Genomic DNA, 19,510 nt, shown 5'->3' with positions numbered 1-19,510 from the left:
GACAAGGCAATCTGTTCATACTTTCCTCCCAGCTGGCTCTGCTTCTCCTGAACAAAAATATCTATTTTCTGCATTGCAACAAACTGATGAAAGAAGAATGGGTGGCCAGTGTTCAACCCCCCCAACAACCCTTCATGTCCTAGAGATGTGTTTTCATCCCCCCCCCCCAGAAGCTTCCTTAGTGTCCTGGTTCAGAACGTTATCTCTTTTCTGAGCCAATCCCCCCACAGTGTACCAGAAGGGAACATGCTCCAATCCTCATGCAAATAAAACATCGTGCCAAGACTGAAGGATTGGCAGGGCCCAAGAGTTTGTCCATCTTGGCAAGCCAGAAGGTAAATGGCCAAGCGCCACCCTCCAAAAAGTCACCACCCTTTGAAGCCAAACTCACTGCCCTCTCCAGGCTTTAGAAGTTCCTATAATCATCACTGAGTGGAGGATAAACTCTGCAGTGGCTCAAACTATGATACCTTCTGTTGGTAAAATGAAAATGAGCTGGTCTGGTTTCTCAGAATGATAGAGAAGGAACAAACTTGGGAGGTTCTATCATGCAGATACCATTTGAGGCAAGGAGTCCTATACCGCATGTGAGACAAGTATTAAGTGGACCGATCCTATCTGGATATTATGTTGGTGGATCTCACAATCCATTAGCAGCAGTGTTTCTCAAACTGTGCGTTGGGACCCACTAGGTGGGTCCCCACTCATTTTAATGTGTATTTTATTTTTACAATATTAGACTTGATGCTGCCATGCTATATGACTGCTTTTGGGAAAATGTTTCAGATATGTGTTTTCAAAGCTACAACGCTACTATTTATATGCTTTTAACCATGATAGTCAATAAGGCTTACTCCCTGGTAGGTGTGGATAGGATTTCAGCCTTTGTGATGTTTGGGGAACTAGGAGGATTCTTTCTAATTTTAAATCGATTTTTAAACTTATTGTAAACTTTTAATTTAATTTGATTTTGTTGTATGGGGGGGGGTGTTAAAAATGTTCCTGCTTGATGATGTCACTTCTGGCCATGACATCACTTCCAGGTTAATGACATCACTGCCGGTGTGTTCCGACAGATTGTCATTCTAAAAAGTGGATCCCGGTGCTAAAATGTTTGAGAACCACTGTGTTAGCATTGTTACTGCCACCAGTTACTGCCACCTGCACAAAGCCCCAGAGGTTGCATGTGAGCAACACTGGCCCACAGAGCTCTGCCATTGCTAGTAATTTGGTAGCGGGGGGGTGGTATTGGGGAAGCTTGGATCAGGGTGGGGAGTGGGCTGGGCTAGGAGTGTATTTGGCAGCAGAACAGGTCAAACTCATGGAATCTTATCCCTTCTTCCCAGTCCAGACTCACGCCCAGAGTCTCCTTATGCCAACAAATGAGCTGTCAGCAGCACTGCATGCTCTGGGCTGACGGGTTAGGTTTGTGCTGTTATTTTCTGGGAGGAAATCTCAAAGCTCAGCCTGCTGTTCTACTTTCCTAGTTCAGATTATTTTTCTGGTACTGTAGAGAAGGTGTTCCAACTTCTTGATCATTTTCATTGCCTCCTTGTGCCCCGATTCCTCCTCTGTAATATCTTCTTTGAGATAGAGTGACCAGAATTGTATGTGGTGCTGCAAATGTGGCTGCATAAATTTTTTTTTTTTTTTTTGCAAAGGCATTATTTATTTATATAGAATACAACTTTCCATCCCCCAAAGGGGAGTATCAAAACAGCCTACAATAACTAAGGCAAGTGTAAAAACAAGCTGCAACTGAATGGAGAGAAATTTTGCATAACAATAAAAGCCTGCTGAAAGATATAGGTCCCTACTGCCTGCTGAAAAGCTAGAAGGAACTGGGCCCATTATGTTTTCCTTGGGAGTTTCTTTATTTTTCACAGTTTTATATCACCCTTCTTCCAAGGAGCTTAGGGTGGTGTATATGGTTCTTTCCCTCAATTTGTCCTCACAACAACCTTGTGAGGTAGGTTACGCTGAGAGATAGGCCCAGGATATCTCACAAAACTTCGTAGCTGAGAAGGGATTTATTCCTGGATCTTCCAGGTCAAAGTCCAGCACCAGAACCACTACACAGCCTCATTTCCAGACTCCAAACCTCCATAGCTGATGGGATGCAGCACAGGGCCCTAGATGATGACCTTAATATATAGGCAGGGTCATGCAGGAAAAAGTGGTACTTCAAATAACCTAGTCCAAGCTATTTAGGACCATAAGGATTATGAATATCACCTTAAATTGAGGCTAAGGGAGTGCAAGGGGTGTAGGCCGCACTGGGTGATGTGCATGGAGGGGTGATGCGCACTAGACCAAAATCGCTAAAATCATGGTTTGTAGGAGTAATAACATCATATTATATACCATTCAATGCATAATTTACAGCAAAATGCAATGGATTAAAAAAAAGTGTATAAATATATGTGTTCTTATCTAAAGGTATAGCCAAAAAGCTAGAAAGGTGGGGCAATGGTGCATCAGCATACACACCACCCAGTTATTGCGCCCACTGCATGGGAGGAGGTCTGTTATGGGGGTGACACACTGGCCTCCTGCACCAGTTAACATAAACCCTAGTGACGCCACTGCTCAGTGGTCCACATTCTCCTAAAGATTGGGAGCCACAGCTTAATCGCTTAAAAAGTAAAGAAGCCCATAAACAGCAAAGGTATCATTTCAGTCAGCAGGTTGAAGGAAATATAGTCAAAAGAATGCATCTTTGTAAAAGGAGAAATGAACAGGATTTAGTTCACAAGTGTGGCCACATTGATCTAGTAACCTAGTGGAGCTTTCCAAAAAGACTGATTGGAGATTATTTTGAACAGTCTCCACTATTTACATATGCAATACCTTATTGAACTGAAAATAGTATGAGCTGAACCTCTATTAAGCTTCGCTGCATGAAATTGCTCCGTAAGTTTTTTTTCCTATTAGTGCCATAGTTTACGCTCTCTGATACCAGATGTTCAGCAATATATTATCCAAGGATTTCAAACTTTTCAGCAATTGTTAATCTTGTTGCTGTTAATAAATACTTTATTAAATCCTATTTAATATTTCCTTGTTTGATGCATCAAGCAGTGATAATAATACAAGAGCAGGGTCTGGATCTATCCTTTGATTTGTAAGAACAGGTGGGACCTCTTTATTCCATATCTGTGGATTTGCCCCACCATGAACGCAAAACCCCAAGATTGCTACTCCCCTGCATATTGCTAGTCCCCTTGTTCCAGTTGCATCTGGGGAGGTTTTCTGAGCCTCGGAGGGGCCGCACGCCACTTCACGTGGCCTCTCCAAGTTTCAGAATGGTCCAGGTACATGGCATCTCTGAGGCTTAGAATGGCTCTGGACACAACCGCAGCAAGGCTCCAGTTGTATTTGGAGCAAAAGTGGGCTCTGAAAACAGTGGGTTTTGTTATCTGTGGTTTTCAGTATCCACGGGGGCTCTGGGAACGGAACCCCATGGATAAAGAGGCTCCACCTGTATAGATATTTCTTGAAATAGATTCTTCCAAAAAATTCTCTCATTCTTACAATTCCACCACATGTGCTTTAGTGTGCCTAAAACATTAATCTTCCCCAGCATTTTGGATTGACCTCTGTTGTCACATGATGGATCACATGCCATTTTAAAGGAGTAATAAACCATTAGTATACAACTTTTATTGTATAATATTGATGGTGAGACACCATGGTCACCATCGTCACCAGTCGCCGTGACTTAAAAAGCCTGGGAAGGGAGTTAGGATATGGTGAAGGCCTCATTTGCTGACACCTTCCCTTCTTGGGTCCGATCTTCTCCCATGCCACCCTGACCTTACCCCATTGCACCCCCCTCCCCACCCTCCCCCCACCCCTGTGTCATACGGAGCAGCTCTTACATGCTCCAGTAGCTGTTGCTCCAGATTCAGCATCAGCAGGATGGTGCAGGCCTTCCCCCCCAATACAACTTACTCTAAAGTCATGCACTAATGTAGTGCTGCACTACATTAGGATTACACTGTTATTACTCTATGGCATCCTTCATGCAGCCTCAAATATTTCTCTAACCAGGTCTTTTTGCCGCACCAAACACACCACATTTTTGTTACTGAGTGATTCTTCTAGTAATATTGTTGATGCTCGACCTTAAGATGCTGCCAGTGTCAAACTTTAAAACTCTGTTGGTGACCTCGTTGCATGCTCTTTCATTATCTTGCTTGTTGGAAAGTACCACAGTTGACGTACTTGACATCGTGGCGCTGAGTTAGTGTCTACTGTCCTATCACAGCAAAATTGGGAGGGATTCCGGTAGCAGGGAGGCACGGGCCACCCCTAGTCCAACTGTCTGGAACTGGTGGCATTTCAGAACTTTTCTAGCAGCCTAAATTTATCTTCCAAGTTTCCTATCCCAAAGACTATGGGCCCTGGCCATTAGTGTTGGCATAGCTGGCATATGGCTCCATTTTGCTCCCCCTGCCGGGAATGGCTCCGAAGGGAGGGGCCGCTTGCCCACCCTGCTGAGGGTCCCTGCCAGGCAGAATGCTCCGCCCCCCTCCAGCTACGCCACCTGTCATTAGCAGCACACATTACAAACCATGACCACTGACTCCTTTCTCTCAGTATCTAAAATCCTATCTAGTGCCTACAATCTTCATAACCGGGCAGGCAAGCCATCAGGCAATCTGTAGGCCTAAAACAAATTATCTCTCAGTGAAACTGAAAACTATGACCTCACTATATTCCCAATTAGCAAATCTCCCACTACCAAGACCTGTCCCTGGAGACACATCCTTGACACAAGTGAATATCAGTTCATCAGCTGAAAGCCCAGCCTACACTAGAAGCTCTGCCGGCACAATAGTCCTTGCACCAGTGGAGTGTGTTGCAAACATGCTGTAAGGGACATTACGACACCTGGAGAGTAAGCAGCATAGGCAAGGAGGCCTGTACTGTCCCGCCAATGCTGCATCCAGCCCAATAGCTGCTGGCAGAGACAAGGTTTGGGCTGGGCGACTGAGGAGTGATGGGAAAGTGGCGGGGAGGCACTTCTGGGCAGAGAAGGGCGGAACAGGGCCGATCAGGTCTGGAAGAGGGCAGAATTGACAGAAGCCTTCTCCACCATATTGTAATATAATATATAATAATATATAATATACAGTATTTATATACCGCCTTTCTTGGTCTTTATTCAAGACTTTATTCAAGGCGGTTTACACAGGCAGGCTTAAATCCACGCAGGGATTTTTACAAATTGAAAGAAGGTTCTCTCTTTCAAGAACCACCACATTCAAGGTGATACACTCCGATCTGGTTTAACATTCTGGCCTCCATCCTCCCACGCTCCGAACAGATGGAACAGCTCAGCTGCAGCTTGCCAGCTGCTTCAAGGTCGCACGGTGCCGGTGGCCTCGAACTGGCGACCTTGTGGATGTTAATCTTCAGGCAAATGGAGGCTCTACCCTCTAGACCAGACCTCCTGCCCAGATTGTAACCTGGGCCTCCTGGTGTTACACTGGGCTGCTCAGATTTCTGCCAGCTACCAAGTAGCCCCATATAGGAGGCTGGGGCATTACTCAGGTTAAGGGAAAAACTATCCCCTTATCCCTGCGGTTTTCAAACTCTCCGGGAGTTTGAAACCCGCAATAAGTCTTTGCGGGGGCGGGGGGAGGCAGCAGGGGCAGGGGGAAGGCAGTGACGCAATCCCCAGGATCGCGTCGCTCAGGGGGCTGCAGGGACTGGGTTGCACTCACCAGTCCCTGCAGCAGCCATCCCTCTGTGTGGGAAGCCCTGCGCTAGTGCTTGCAGGGTGCCCCAGGTCAGGGAAAGGGAGAGTGAAGCAATCTGCTTTGCCTCCACAAAAGCGGAAACAGAGCACGATCGCCCCACTCTTCCTTTCCCTGACCTGGGGAGCCCTGCAGGCACTCACACAGGGCTCCCCACACACAGGGATGGCTGCTGCAGGGACTGGAAGGTGCATCCCAGTCCCTGCAGCCCGGTCAGAAGGGAAAGCGGAGCGATCGTGCTCTGCTTCTGGTTTTTCGGAGCGTGGTGCAATTGCTCCGCTTTCACTTTTCCTGACCTAGAGAGCCCTGCTGAAGGTTGCGCAGGGTTCCCCGCACCCCTGGGAAGCTGCAGGAGGCTTGGGCAAGTGCACCCAAGCATCTGCATTCCCCCTGAGCGGCGCAGTCCTGTGGATCACGCCGCTGCCTTCCCTCTGTCTCCTGGCTGCCCCCGCCCCTTAAGGGGGCAGATGCCAGGACCCACAGGCTGGGGCGTCACGACGCCCCAGTTTGAATACCACTGCCTTATTGCGATGAGACCTCCAGCCTGCTCCAAAGCTGCATTTGATGTAGCAGAGGCCATGCAGCCCTGCTGAACCTGTGCAGTTTAGGATTGGGCTGGGTCATTTCAAAGGGGTTGCTTCCTGCTTAGTTGGTGTGACACCTTCCTACTTTTGGACATTCATTCTTCACAACAGCAGAGGAACTGTCAGCATGGGAGGAAACCTCCATTACATTCCTGAAAGTCTCATTTACATGCATCCCCTTAGTTTTTCCAGTCAGTCACCTTAGCTTCAAGGGAACAAATTTGTTCCCTAGGAACCAGGAGTTAATTGTACCAAGCACACACCTACAAGTTCTGCTTGGCAAGATGTCATTCATGACCTTCTTGCTTTCCAGTCCCATAACTGATTTTCTCGTTAAGGTTCATTTTCTGTTTAAGCAACTTTTTTAATTTAAAAAAACTTATGGAGTTAACAGTGCAAACTTATACAAACTTATAGAAGTAAGCCCCACTGAATTTATCTTTAGCTGGTAGAAATTACATGTGCCTAGAAATACGACAACAGAATTGGTGAATATCTAATTATCTTGCTTAAGTATCTGGAGTCTTTAGCATCTCAGTTAAGATAGTACGTTAGTTAGCATGCTGTTTTATGTTTAATTCTTGAACAAGGAAGCATGCCAGATATTATGTTCCCTTCTTTTTCCCCCTGAATATAGGATCGACACCAAGTATTTTGGCATGTCCGATCGTCACCAAAACTGGTGGTGCAAACAAGACTTTTATGTTTCTATTACAACTTATATGTTGAAAGTCATTTGTTTATGTTGCACTCACCTTAACATTCCCATTTTATAACCATCAGTTATACCATCAGGTTTATACCATCGGTATACCATCGGTTTTATAACCCACGCAACCATATTTTCCAGAACAAAACAGAATGTAAGAGTACATGCACAAGAACACTTTTTAAAAGCAGTAATATACTAACTGGCTGGTCCTTTTTCCCACCATTGGCACCAATGCAGCCACACTGACTGAGTGTGCGCTGCACCCCATAGCAAGGGGGATCAGGAGGCTGCAAGTGGTAAGCACAAATACTTTCTACTTATCTCTGTGTGGGCCTCCTGGTGGCCTGTGGGTCTCCTTGGACCTATGCTAGCTATATAGGAACAAAAGGGGGCAGGACAGTTTCAAAGGAGGGAATAGGATCATGGCACAAGTTGCTGCCACTGGTATCCACCCCATCCCCCCCCAAACTGCCCTTCCCCCTCCCCACTCTGAAGCAACCCCTACCCTCCTGCTCTCTGCCCATGACATGCCCCAGCCACCAACTTGCTGGGAGCGGCGGAGCCTCTACGAACCACTGCTGTGTGCACCAGGCCACTACCCATTTGTCTTGCACAGCTGGTATGCTAGGTCTTTTTAACTGTAGTGCTTTTTAACTGTAATTGAGACCACCCACCTTAGACTTCTGTGTCTCATGCTTGGGGCAGCCCTTCCTAGATAAGCAGGAAGGGGGCAGCCCTTGGGGCAACACTTTGGGTCTTTGTTCAATAATATGCTTTTTGCCTTGGCTATGTAAATGCTCTGGCCTAGATCCATACAATGCCGTAAACAGTGAAACTGAAAAGGCCTTGAATAAAAAAGACACATCAGGTTTATCTTATTCCCAAAGGCTGTTGGCTTAAGTAACCAGCAGTTTTTCTCATCAAAATATGTGGTGAAATTATCCATCTCTGAGTTTAGGCAACAACATGAAAACTAGTCTGCCTATTCTTGTTTTCATGGGTGAAAGTCACCTGCTGGGCTAGGTGTGAGCTTGAGAAGCATATCAGCCCATCTAGTTCCCTTTCTGCCCTGTGATTAGTCATTTAACAAAATAAGCTTGAGAACTTGCTCTGTGGCTGGCTTAGTTTGTCTGATGTCATCTTTCCTTACAAATAACTTAGATTGCACACTTCTTGCAGGAAGGACATTGCATTGTGCATTTGCTGATGCCACAATTCACAAGTCCTACTTCCTGATCGTTGAAATGCTAATTAAGTCCCACAAATGAAGTTCCTCTAATACAGTTCCACAAACTTCTGTGCTGCAAGCAAATTGTTTGCGCCTGCCTTTGAACTTAGTATTTTAAAGCTTTACAGCAGTGTTTTTCAAACTGTGGGTCGGGACCCACTAGGTGGGTTGCAAGCCAATTTCATGTGGGTCCCCATTCATTTCATTTTTTTTCATGTGTTTTATTTTTAATATATTAGATGTTTTTAGATATACTTGATGCTACCATGGTATGTGGGTTCCAGTGCTAAAATGTTTGAGAACCCGTACTAAAACGTTTGAGAATTCTGCTTTAACTGAAAGGGTTAAATCAGGGTCAGGGTAACTGAAAGGGGGTGGACGGATATACCTTAGAAGGGATATAAGAGCCAACTCAGGGTCATTCTGTGGGGAAAGCTGGAAGAGAAGAGCTAAAATCCCTAAGCTGTATCACTGCTAGATTCCATAGCTGAACTCATTCAGAACAGTATCACTGCCAAAGTTGCTCTTGTAAATAAACCCACAGCCCAATTCTACCTAACTTCCCCTGCACCAATGCAGCTGTGCCAATGGGAAGTAGACTGCATTCCGCGAAGCCTTTTCAGGTAAGGGGATGTTTGTTACCTTGCCACAGGGCAAGACTGAGCCCACTCGGACCTGTGCCAGCTACTTTGCTGACACAAGTGGACCCAGCTCAGTGGATCGAGGCTGGGAAAGGGGATAGGGTAATCTGCCTTTCTCCCTGAAGGTGCTCAAGACAGCTAACGGTAAGTAATATGCATAAAAGATATACATAAAAAACTATGAAATATGAATAAAACTATAAAATAGAGAATAAAAGCAAAACTGCAGCAATGATAAAAACCATCACTTAAAAAAGAATTACTAAAAAAGAAGCCATCGTACCCTCTATTGGGTATCAAAGGTTTCTGAAATTAAAAAAAAGTCTTCAGGCAGACTTATGTTGAATTTTCCACTTCTCCCTCTGCAATATCTAATACTGTATATTCCACAGGGTGAGCAAGGGTGTCAAACTCATTTCATACAGTGGGCTGAAAAGCATTTATGAGGTCTGGTCTAGAGGGTTGAGCCTCCATTTTGCCTGAAGATAACATCCGAAGGTCGCCAGTTCGAGGCCACCGGCTCTGTGTGACCTTGAAGCAGGTGACAAGCTGAGCCCAGCTATTCCATCTGCTCTGAGCGTGGGAGGATGGAGGCCAGGATGTGAAACCAGATCAAGAAAGAAACATCTGAATGTTGTGGTTTCTTGAAAAATAGAAACCTTCTTTAAATTGTAAAAATCCCTATGGGGAATGAAATTGCCTGCCTATGCAAACCGCCTTGAATAAAGTCTACGAAGAAATCTGAGGACCAAGAAAGGCGGTATAGAAATACCTGTATTATTATTATTATTATTATTATTATTATTATTATTATTATTATTATTATTATTATTATTACTACTACTACTACTACTACTACTACTACTACTACTACTACTGAGGGCCAGAAGTGATGTCATTAAGCAGGAAGTGACACTATCATGCAGCATCATGATAAGAAATGAGCACTTTTTGCTCACTTAGGAACTCATTAGCTGCAAATGGCAGGAGAGAAAATATGCAAATCTTGAACACATTTCCAAGATATAGGAAAGCCCAATTATCACGTGGGCTGCCCCTTTAGCAGCGACACCTCAGCACAGCTCAGCAGCTGAGAGCAACTGATGATGGTGCTGAGGGAGCCCAAGGGCCAGATAAAGTGCTTCCACTGGCTGCATCCAACCCCTGGGCCTTATGTTTGACACCCCTGTTCTAATACATTTGCAGTAAATGTAGTTAAAGCAGATAATCTGATACAGGCCTTTGTCCTGATGCCACTGCACTATTCATCTGCTTGTCCCCTTGCCCTATATCACTTGTTGCCAGCGATGAGAATGGGAAAATGTTCATCATTTGTTCAGTCTAAGTTCATCAAGACTTGGAATAAGTTGGGCTGCATATGAGGAGGGTGGGGAGAACATGGCATGAGGCTACCATTTTCAGCAACAACCCCATGTCTCTTGTAACATGGGTTCCACCCTTAGAAACATATGTAACTGAGGGTCAAACTACACATGGCATTTAAAGCCTCAGGAGGTGTGATGACTTTTTCTTTTTCAGGAAATAGCAGCCAGATGGGTGTTAATCTTACCCCCTACTATTCTGGGGTGGGCAGCAATCTGCTGCTGAGAATCATCTTCAGCTTTGGGGACAAAAGTCCTATTGGGGTTCCAATGGCTCGTTCACCATGCTTTTGAAAGTGTGTTACATGTGCCCACTACCATGGTGTCTGGGAACTGGACAGCAGACAGACTCAAGTCTTTTTTGCTGCTATCCACAGCTACAAGAGCAATGTAGAAGGAGAAATCTTGCCCATCCACAGCCCAGTTTCTAGTCAAATTTGTTTATTTAAGGCAACCATTTTCAACCACTGTGCCATGGCACACTGGCGTGCCACGAATGGTCCCCACGGTGTGCCGTGGGAATTTGGGAGAGGGTCATTTCTTAGCAGGGCCATTGGGGGATGTGAGCCCCCACTGGTAGCATGGTGCACCTTGTCAATTGTCAGAAACCTGATGGTGTGCCTTGAAAATTTTAGTGCCTTGCCAGTGTGCCATAAGATAGAAAAGGTTGACAATCACTAATTTAAGGAATGTTCACCCCACCTTTCCCCAACAGATGCTCAAGGCAGCCAACAAAATCACAAGTCTAATAAATAAATGCCAAAAATTACAAATACAAAATTAAACAATAGAAAAGGAACAAATTTTTTTAAAAAATTATAAAATACAACCATAAAATATATCCAGTAAAATTTATGGAAATGATGTACAGCCTATCACATAATATTCCCCTCAACACATCAAAACACGTAGAACAGCAGCACATGTAAAACAGGATCAGTGCCAATAGAAAGCCAATAATACCAGTAGTGGAAGAGGTCTGCTGACAAATAAGCAACTTCCCCAATCCCAACGCTCTCCAACCGTGCTCAAAAACACCATTTAACAACGTCTCAGTCACTGACACAGTGTCAAGAGACTGGGGGGCCCAATCCTATTAAACTTTCCAGTGCTAATGAAGCTACAGTGCAGTCTCTTGAGAAGACTTCAGTGACATCTCTTGCATTGTAGGATGCTGTGCACACCCCACTGGTACAGCTTCATCGGTGCTGGAAAGTTGGATAGGATGGGCCCTTTATCTCTGACAATTGTGCAATGACACTGGGGGAAGAAGATGGTCTGCTGATGGACTTGCTCATCCTTGGCAGTCACCTGATAAGCATCCTGAGCCCTGGCTTACCGCACATGGCAGTGGATTGGCAGAAGATGGATGTGGGCATGGACCAACGGCACATGTCTGACAAGATCCCACCAGTGAAGCCACTCTGACTGCTGCTGCTATTTACTTTGGGGAAAGCTTCCTTTGGAGCCAACTAGCAGCAACTCTAGTTCTCGCTGGGCCAGTGTAACAGAAGCCAGTGGACAGACTCAGCACAGCACCTAGTGGCCAGCAACTGCCTAGTTAGCAACTGCCTCCCTACTCCTGCGTCTGCCTGTAAATGGAAATAACTGGGAAAGATAGATTGCTGCCGCTTCCACAACCCCAGACTGGGAAGCCAGAGGAGATCCCCTTGGGGAAAACCTCTCTCTCAGTAGGGTCAAGAACGCCAAAAGCCAGGGGCACCCTGAAAATCAAGAAGTAGTGGACCATGACCGTCCGAGAGACATGGCAACCCATGCCACCTGAATGAATGAACCAAAACCAGGCAGGTGAAACTGTAAGCAGGCAAGAAGTTGATGTAAAAGGCACTGCAATATATCAGGACAATGGAAAGTAAATTGCAAGAATAAAACATGATATGGGTGATCTTAACAAGAACAAAAAGGGGGCAGCAACAAAGGTTGGCAAGGCTGCTTAAAGGCAAGTGAAAAATAAAACAAGCCCTGACGCATTGTACTACCATGCTGTTCCAAGGTCCTGCTCCAGACACCCACACGTGCAGCAAGGTGAGCAAGAAAACTTTCCACGAAGCATCAGATGCTTCTGGTGTCAGACCTGGGCATATGTACAAAGGGGGAGGGGGATGCATGACATTAATCAGGTTTTAACCTGTTAGATTGGGTACTGGGAGGGAGGGGGCCCCCTGAGTTCCTGAATTTCTCCTGGAAATAAGGCGGACTTCATAGTCCAATGAACTGATTCAAAACTAGGTCCTTTGTTGACCTGTCAGTCAGATAGGAATAAGGTGCTCAAACAATCAGAACACCACAACTGAGCAAACATGGCTGCTGAGTTCCAATGACTCAGCAGCCTTCTTCAGGGTGCAGAGGCATCACAGAATCCTTTGAGGTGATAGAAAGGTCTGAAATAGGTAAAAGATTGGCAAGAAGATAAGGGAAAAGTTGGCATTTTCAGCACCAGTGGTAAACTTCTGACTAGGTTAGAAGAGTGCCTCCATATGAACTGGAAGTGCAGAAAAAGTTCCCCCATATGAAAAATGCCCACTATGTAGAAATCTAGATGCTAAGAAGAGTTCTAGATTATTCTTCTCTTTGACAATTTTCTATGTGTAGGATTTTTTTTTCCTCATAGGGAATAGCATTCAATCTGAACTGGTCATATAGCCCAGATTTACCACTCCAGTGAAAACTTGGCCTGGGGAACATATGGGGAACCATAAAGGTTAAGTACATGCAAATCACATGTCCATAATTTTTCAGTGTTTAGATATATTGATACAGAGGCCTACTCTTGTGTATGGGCCCATCATGTGTGACCCACTGCAGTGAGTTTGAAATTTACCTTATGCTGAAACCAGGGTCAAGGACCATTCCTTTCAAAGATTCACTTGGCTTGATCAAGTTCTTGAACCCCAGAGCACCAGTGATTTGCAGGCAGGGGAGGCAGAGCCTCACCAGACTCAACAAGAAAAAAAAAACAAAAAACAAAGCCTAAGGACCCAACAAGTAAAAAGAAAAAGTTCCTTGCCTTTCCAATCTTTTCCTTTCTTATCAAGCAGAGGGGCAGCCCAATCCTGAGCTGCCTGGCGTGCGGGGTTCCCATGGCACCAAAATGGCTACCGTGGCTTCCTCAGTGCACTAGGCAGCTGCCAGTGGCTCCTCTGGAGAACAGGACATTTGTCCCCTTCCCCTGAGTAAGGGAAGTAGCCCCATAATGGGGCTACTCAATTCTGTAGCAGCTCTTTAGCCCAAGCAGAATCAGGAGTCCTGTGTCTGGCCAGTGGCCTGACAAGGGGCTCTGGATCAGAAGGAGCTGAGTTCTACCAGTCCCTCCCCTGCCACACCTTCCCTGCCCTCTGCCTGCCCCATAACCCTCCTCCCTGCCTCTGCTCTGCCCAGTCTTACTTCTCTGCCACCTGGCGCTTCACACAGAGTGCCAGGCAGCAGACCATGGGTCCAGCGCTGGAGTTGACCCAGTGCGAGCTTACTCTGGCCTAGCTCCAGTACTGGGCCAGCAGTAAGGCTTGCAAGTGTGCCTTACAACACATTTGCAACAGTACATGCTAGCGGTGAGCCAGCACACAAAGATCTAGATTGGGCCCCTAGTGAGTTAAGCCTCATGCGTGCGTGCACATACACACACACAAAACAAGTGTAAGTTGCCTTCTTTCTTATTTGATGAAAACCATTACTAAAGCAGGGAGCCTGCACAAAGGACTGACTTTCTAATGTCTCAGTCCCATCCAAATTTCTGCTGATGCAGCTGTGCCAATGGGGCATGCATTACATCCTACAGTGAGGGGGCAGTCACAAAAACTTCCTCAAGGTAAGATACCACTTGTTCCCTTACCTCGGGACTGCATTGTAGCTGCACTGGAGCTGGAAAGTTGGATAGGATTGGGCCCTAAAGCACCAGGGGAGGCAATCTTCCAGGGGATGTGTTGCTGAGCTCTCCTTAGTTCTGAGTGGGGGAAGAAGAGGTGAGTTATCTTTTTATTTATTTCTGGAGAGGGAGGGAAGAGAGAGTTTCCAAGGAAGGTACTGAGAGAGATTGATCTTAAGAAGGGGAGGAAGAGGGGACAGTGAGTGTCTATTCATGTGGATGTGGCTCTCCAGGCCTGGATCTCACCACATGTCACTGCTGTGTGCCAGTCAACCACCACAGTTTTCAATGGGAGGGTGAGAGAAATCAGCTGGTACCACTACTGCTGCCTGTTGCCTGCCACCATTAAGCTTGAGGGGTGTTCAGGGTCTTGCCCACATCTTTGCTCTGGTCTTGAGCACCGTGGTGCTGGCACTGCTCCCTGTGATCCTGGCTTCCTTCATAGGAAACAGCTTATGGCACAGGAAACGGCTATGAAGCTGCATTAGGATGTAGTTTCTGTCATTCCTTCATTGTCTTCACCTACCTCCTCAGACAAATTCCTGAATGGCATAATGGGCCCCAGTTTCACTGTGGCAACACTGTATTTACTCCAGATTAGACAGAAATGGCAGGTGACCATTTGTTTCTGATTTGGAGTAAATATAGTGTAATGCATTATAGTTGGCAACCTTCAGTCTCGAAAGACTATGGTATCGCGCTCTGAATGGTGGTTCTGGAATAGCATCTAGTGTGGCTGAAAAGGCCAATTCGGGGTTGTGCCGACACCGTATGGCGAAGTTGGAGTGTCCTCTCCAGTGTGCGAAGCCTGGGTAAAGAAGGTATGGAGGATAGGCTGTTACCCATGCAGCAAATCCCCCCTCTCCACGTCACTGGAATGGTCCAATGGAAAGGCAGAAGCCAATATGGTTGGTTCCAGTGGCGTCGCAGGAGTTGCCAGAATGTGACTGTGTTCAGTCATGAACTGGCTCAGGGACTCTGGCTCCTGATTTTGCCTCGAGGTTGTCTCCTGAAGCCTTTTCCACAACTGGATGTAGCCACAAGCAGTGGAGGTTTGAGGTCAGAGTTTCCTTCTCTTAGATGAGCTGCCTTCCTAGGCTGACGAGTCCCATCTACCCGGGTAATGCATTATGTGTGTGTGATCTATATAGGTATGACATTTGGCCCAATCTTAGGGGCATGCTGAACATCTGGAATTCACATTCTGGCAGTGCAATGCAATACAGCTATTGCAAATTGCTACACACCATTTCACACAGCTGGGCCATCACCACAAGCAGCCTGCAGCCAGTGACAAAGCTAGAGGGGGTGCAAAGCACTAAGTTTTGCAGGTGCCTGAACACATGTGCAGGCAGCCCATCCCCCTCTCCTTTGGAGTCATTCCAAGCAGTGGGAACAAAACGGAGGCCTTCTGCCTCTGTTTTGCTTCCACTGCCCGAAATGGCTCTGAAGGGGAGCTGCCACTTGCAAATGGGTTCAGGTGCCTGCAAAACCTAGTGCTTTGCACCCCCTCTAGCTACGCCACTGGGTGCAGCCACATACCTGCAGTCTTCCAACAAACCCTAGTGCTGGTTGAATTGAGGAAAGAAGTGGGTGGGAAGGAGTGGAACAGGGTGGAGACTAAGGTAGGGAGGGGGATAGATTGAGGCCACGAAGGGGGGTAGAATCAGTAGTAACAGTGCCTTGGATATCCTATCTCCCTTCTTGGCCTTGATCCACACCTTCCCAGGTCCACTTGAACTTGCACCATCAGTTGCCAGTGTGGGTCTAAGTCAACCACTTTCAACCACTGTGCCATGGCACACTGGTGTGCTGCAAATGGTCTGCAGGTGTGCTGCAGGAGTGTGGGGAGAGTCGTGTATTAGTAGGGCCATTAGGTGATGTGAGCCTCCACCAACAGCATGGTGTGCCTTGTCAATTGTCAAAATTGACTGATGATGTGCCTTGACAATTTTAGTACCTTGTCAGTGTGCCACAAGATGAAAAAGGTTGAAAATCACTGGTCTAAGTAAACCCATTCAGGCAGCAGAGGCTTACCCCTAAGCAAGTGAACAAATGTTCCCATAGCTGGAGGAGATCTGCAGAATTGCCCCCCTGCAATAGGCAGTATGTGCTCAACTGGTGTGGCTGCATCAGCAGGAGAAGTTTGATCAGATTGGGCTGATTGTTTCTTTAAAGACATTGGGAGGGGTGAATGATGCTCAATGAACAAGTTAAGAATGAACTGCCTCTTTTCCCAGTTACCCCACTGACTAATGCTACATGCAAGCAGAAATGTGCATTTTTTTCCTCCAGTGGGATGAGCTCAGTTTTGGATTGCAATCAATTGACAGAGTTGCCACCAATTTAAAGATGGGCTTAGCCTTTAGTTTTGTTTGTCTCTCTGCTTGCTTGAGGTGGGATAACTGATTTTTTTTTTTTAAATGTTTATGCAATTAAAAGTTAATTTGGTGGCTTGGAAAAAAAGTACTGTAATTAAAGTTGAAAAAGTGTTCCAAGAAGAGCAGGGGTAGGAGAGATGGGTTTGTGATGGTACAGGTATCAGCCAATCAGCACTGTGCACAGCTAGTTGCAATAGGCAAAGCCTGTGTTCCTTGAGCTTGATCCCAAAGAGAAAACGGAATGTCTGAATAAATTGGATGAGTGCATCCAAAAATGGTGCCTTTACTCATATGGAAGTACGCTAACATCAATTTGGGGTGCACCTCTAGCATGCAGCTTTTGCTCCATACACGTATTCCTCCAGCCACTCCTCTCTTAGCCACGCTGTCCCACCTCCTACCACTACCAGTATCTTAGCAGCAAACCTATGTCTTCGGTCTCCCCCCCCCACACCCCCTCCCCAGTGGCTCCGATCGTGCCATAGGGAACGACTACCTCATTCATTGAAAGAGCACCTGCATCAACGATAATATATATATATATATATATATATATATATATATATATATATATATATATATATATATATATATATATATATATATATATATATATATATATATATATATATATATATGCTCTTGACATGCATCAGTTTCCAAAGGGAAAATTGGGGGGGGAGTGTCTTTTCCCCCTCCTCCGTTTTTCCAGGTTAGGGTGAACTCAATGGAAGATTAAATAAGCAACTTGTAAAGTTTAAAAAAAAAAATCCATCAAGCTACTCGGATTCCTCTGGGCTAGGATGTCCTTTCAATGAAATCAAGTTGCATGAAAGAGTCTGTGATGCTGTTTGTGAATGTACCCTCTCTCTGCACATTACCTACGCTCCAACGCATTGTGTTTGTATGAATGGGGGTTACATGTGCTTGCCCACACGTCCACGTGAGGCTGGGGAGAGAGGGGGAGAGGGATGAAGTGTGTGTGTGTGTGTTTCCTACAAAGGAATTGAATGGAGAGGAGGGTGGTGGTGGAAACAAGCTGTGCCTGAAAAGGGGGCAATCTGAGCTGGAGCCTCAAATAATCCCCACCCCCAGCTCTCGTGTCACCTCCACACCAACCTAGGCTCCCCTTGGCCAAAGGCAAGGTGCGGCGCCCTTTCCTTGCCCATCCTGGGCACTGGAGGGGTCTCCATCGATCAATGAGATCTTGTGCTTCTCTGATCTCCTGTGGGCACCCTTCAGTGGCTCAGGCACAAGCTAAAAACAGAAAGATGCAATACAAAAGATACCGCAGTCAGCTCGAGCAAGCGGGTTATTTTTAGATCAGAGAAGGGAGAGGAGGAGGGGGAGAGAGGGGGGGAGAGGTAGGCTGGTCTGGGGTTTGCAGTCTAATTTTATCCCCCTTCCCCCCTTCTTTCCATCAATGGTATTTTCCATACAATGTTCATCTTTCTTTTTTCTTTTCCTCTGGGGGGGGGAAATTTTGTGGGGGGGGAGGTGTTCTGGGAGGGGAGCGAGAGAGAGAACGCAGCAAAGCTGAGCTGAAGATTCTGGAGTTTTATAGCTCATTCCAGCTAGTGGCCTCTCTCTGCCAGTTGAATTAATTTGATACTATTTTTGAAAGTCAGTGTTTCTAAGGGAGACCTAATGACGCAATGACGTCAATGCAGGTCAATAGCACACACTGGAGGAACTGACTGTGCTACCGAGAGCCAAGGGCTGGGAGCCTTTTCCAACCCAATCCTGGCTCTTACACACACCACACAGACACACACACACACACACACACAGAGAGAGAGAGAGAGAGAGAGAGAGAGAGAGAGAGAGAGAGAGAGGACTCCTTGCAAAGCTGACCCCCCCCCCGTGCATTCAACACAGGATGCCTCCCCCCCAACCAGGCTCCCCAATTTCTCCCCCCTCCCCAATTAGAAAGACTGATCTGTGCAGGATTTATTTTTTGTGTGCATTAATAAAAGAATCTTTTTAAAAACTGTGATCAGACGCACTGCAGTGCAAAAGAGGGGGGGGAAATCCCTCTTTACCTGTCAAAGCAACGTTATTGATACACACACACTCATCCAGGTTGTGAATGCCACGCACACACACACACACACCCAGCATTAGGGTGCCTATAAATAGAGCTCGCCGAGGTGCGTGCATTGGCAATTTGCTCCCCAAACGGAGTTGGGGAGGGGGGATGGTGGAGGGAAGGCTGGCAAACGTGGGTGATGAGTTATTCTGCTCTGATCGGTTACTCAGGAGGTGCCTGGATTGGTGGTGTGGGGGTGGATGCGTGGGTGGGAGGGTGAGTGGGAGGGGGGTTTGCTTCTCTCTGTCTCCAAGTCAGGCGGAGAACACGAACTGAATTCTTTTTTCCCCCCTTTCTTTTCTTTCTTTCTTTCTTTTTTCTTTTTGCCTTTCTCCTGGAAGAGTCCAGACACACAGTAGGCGAAATCCACACAGCCTCTTGCAAAGGTGCTGGAGTTGGGCTGTTTTTGTTTTTTTGAATGCAAACCCCCCCCCCCACCTCCACCTCCCTCCAACACCCTTTGGCAGCCCTTGCCAAAATTCCCTAGAAATCCAGCTCAGGCGAGTGGGGTGGAAGACAGTTCTCCAACCCCCCCCCCTTTCAGTTCCTTTTCTTTTGCTTTAAAAAGAATGCTTTGTTTTGTTTATTTTTTCTTCCTTTCTTTGCACACATAAGTGAAGAAGATTTGGCAAGGTAGGTTTCTCTGTCTCTGTAGGTAACTCTGTCTCTGTTATGTCTGTGTCTGTGTTGTGCATTTTTTTTTTTTTTTTTTTTTTGCTTTTTGCAAAGTTTTTGCTGATTTCAGTTGCTGGGTGCTTGTGCAAAGAGCAGACTTTGCTGTGGCTGCTTGCCTTTTGGAAAGCTGCACGATGCATTGACCAGCAAACCCTCCCTTTTGAGCAACA

This window comes from Tiliqua scincoides, chromosome 1, assembly GCF_035046505.1.
Source record: "Tiliqua scincoides isolate rTilSci1 chromosome 1, rTilSci1.hap2, whole genome shotgun sequence".
Lineage (NCBI taxonomy): Eukaryota > Metazoa > Chordata > Lepidosauria > Squamata > Scincidae > Tiliqua > Tiliqua scincoides.
The sequence above is the reverse complement of the archived record's forward strand: the minus strand, read 5'-3'. Positions refer to the sequence as shown.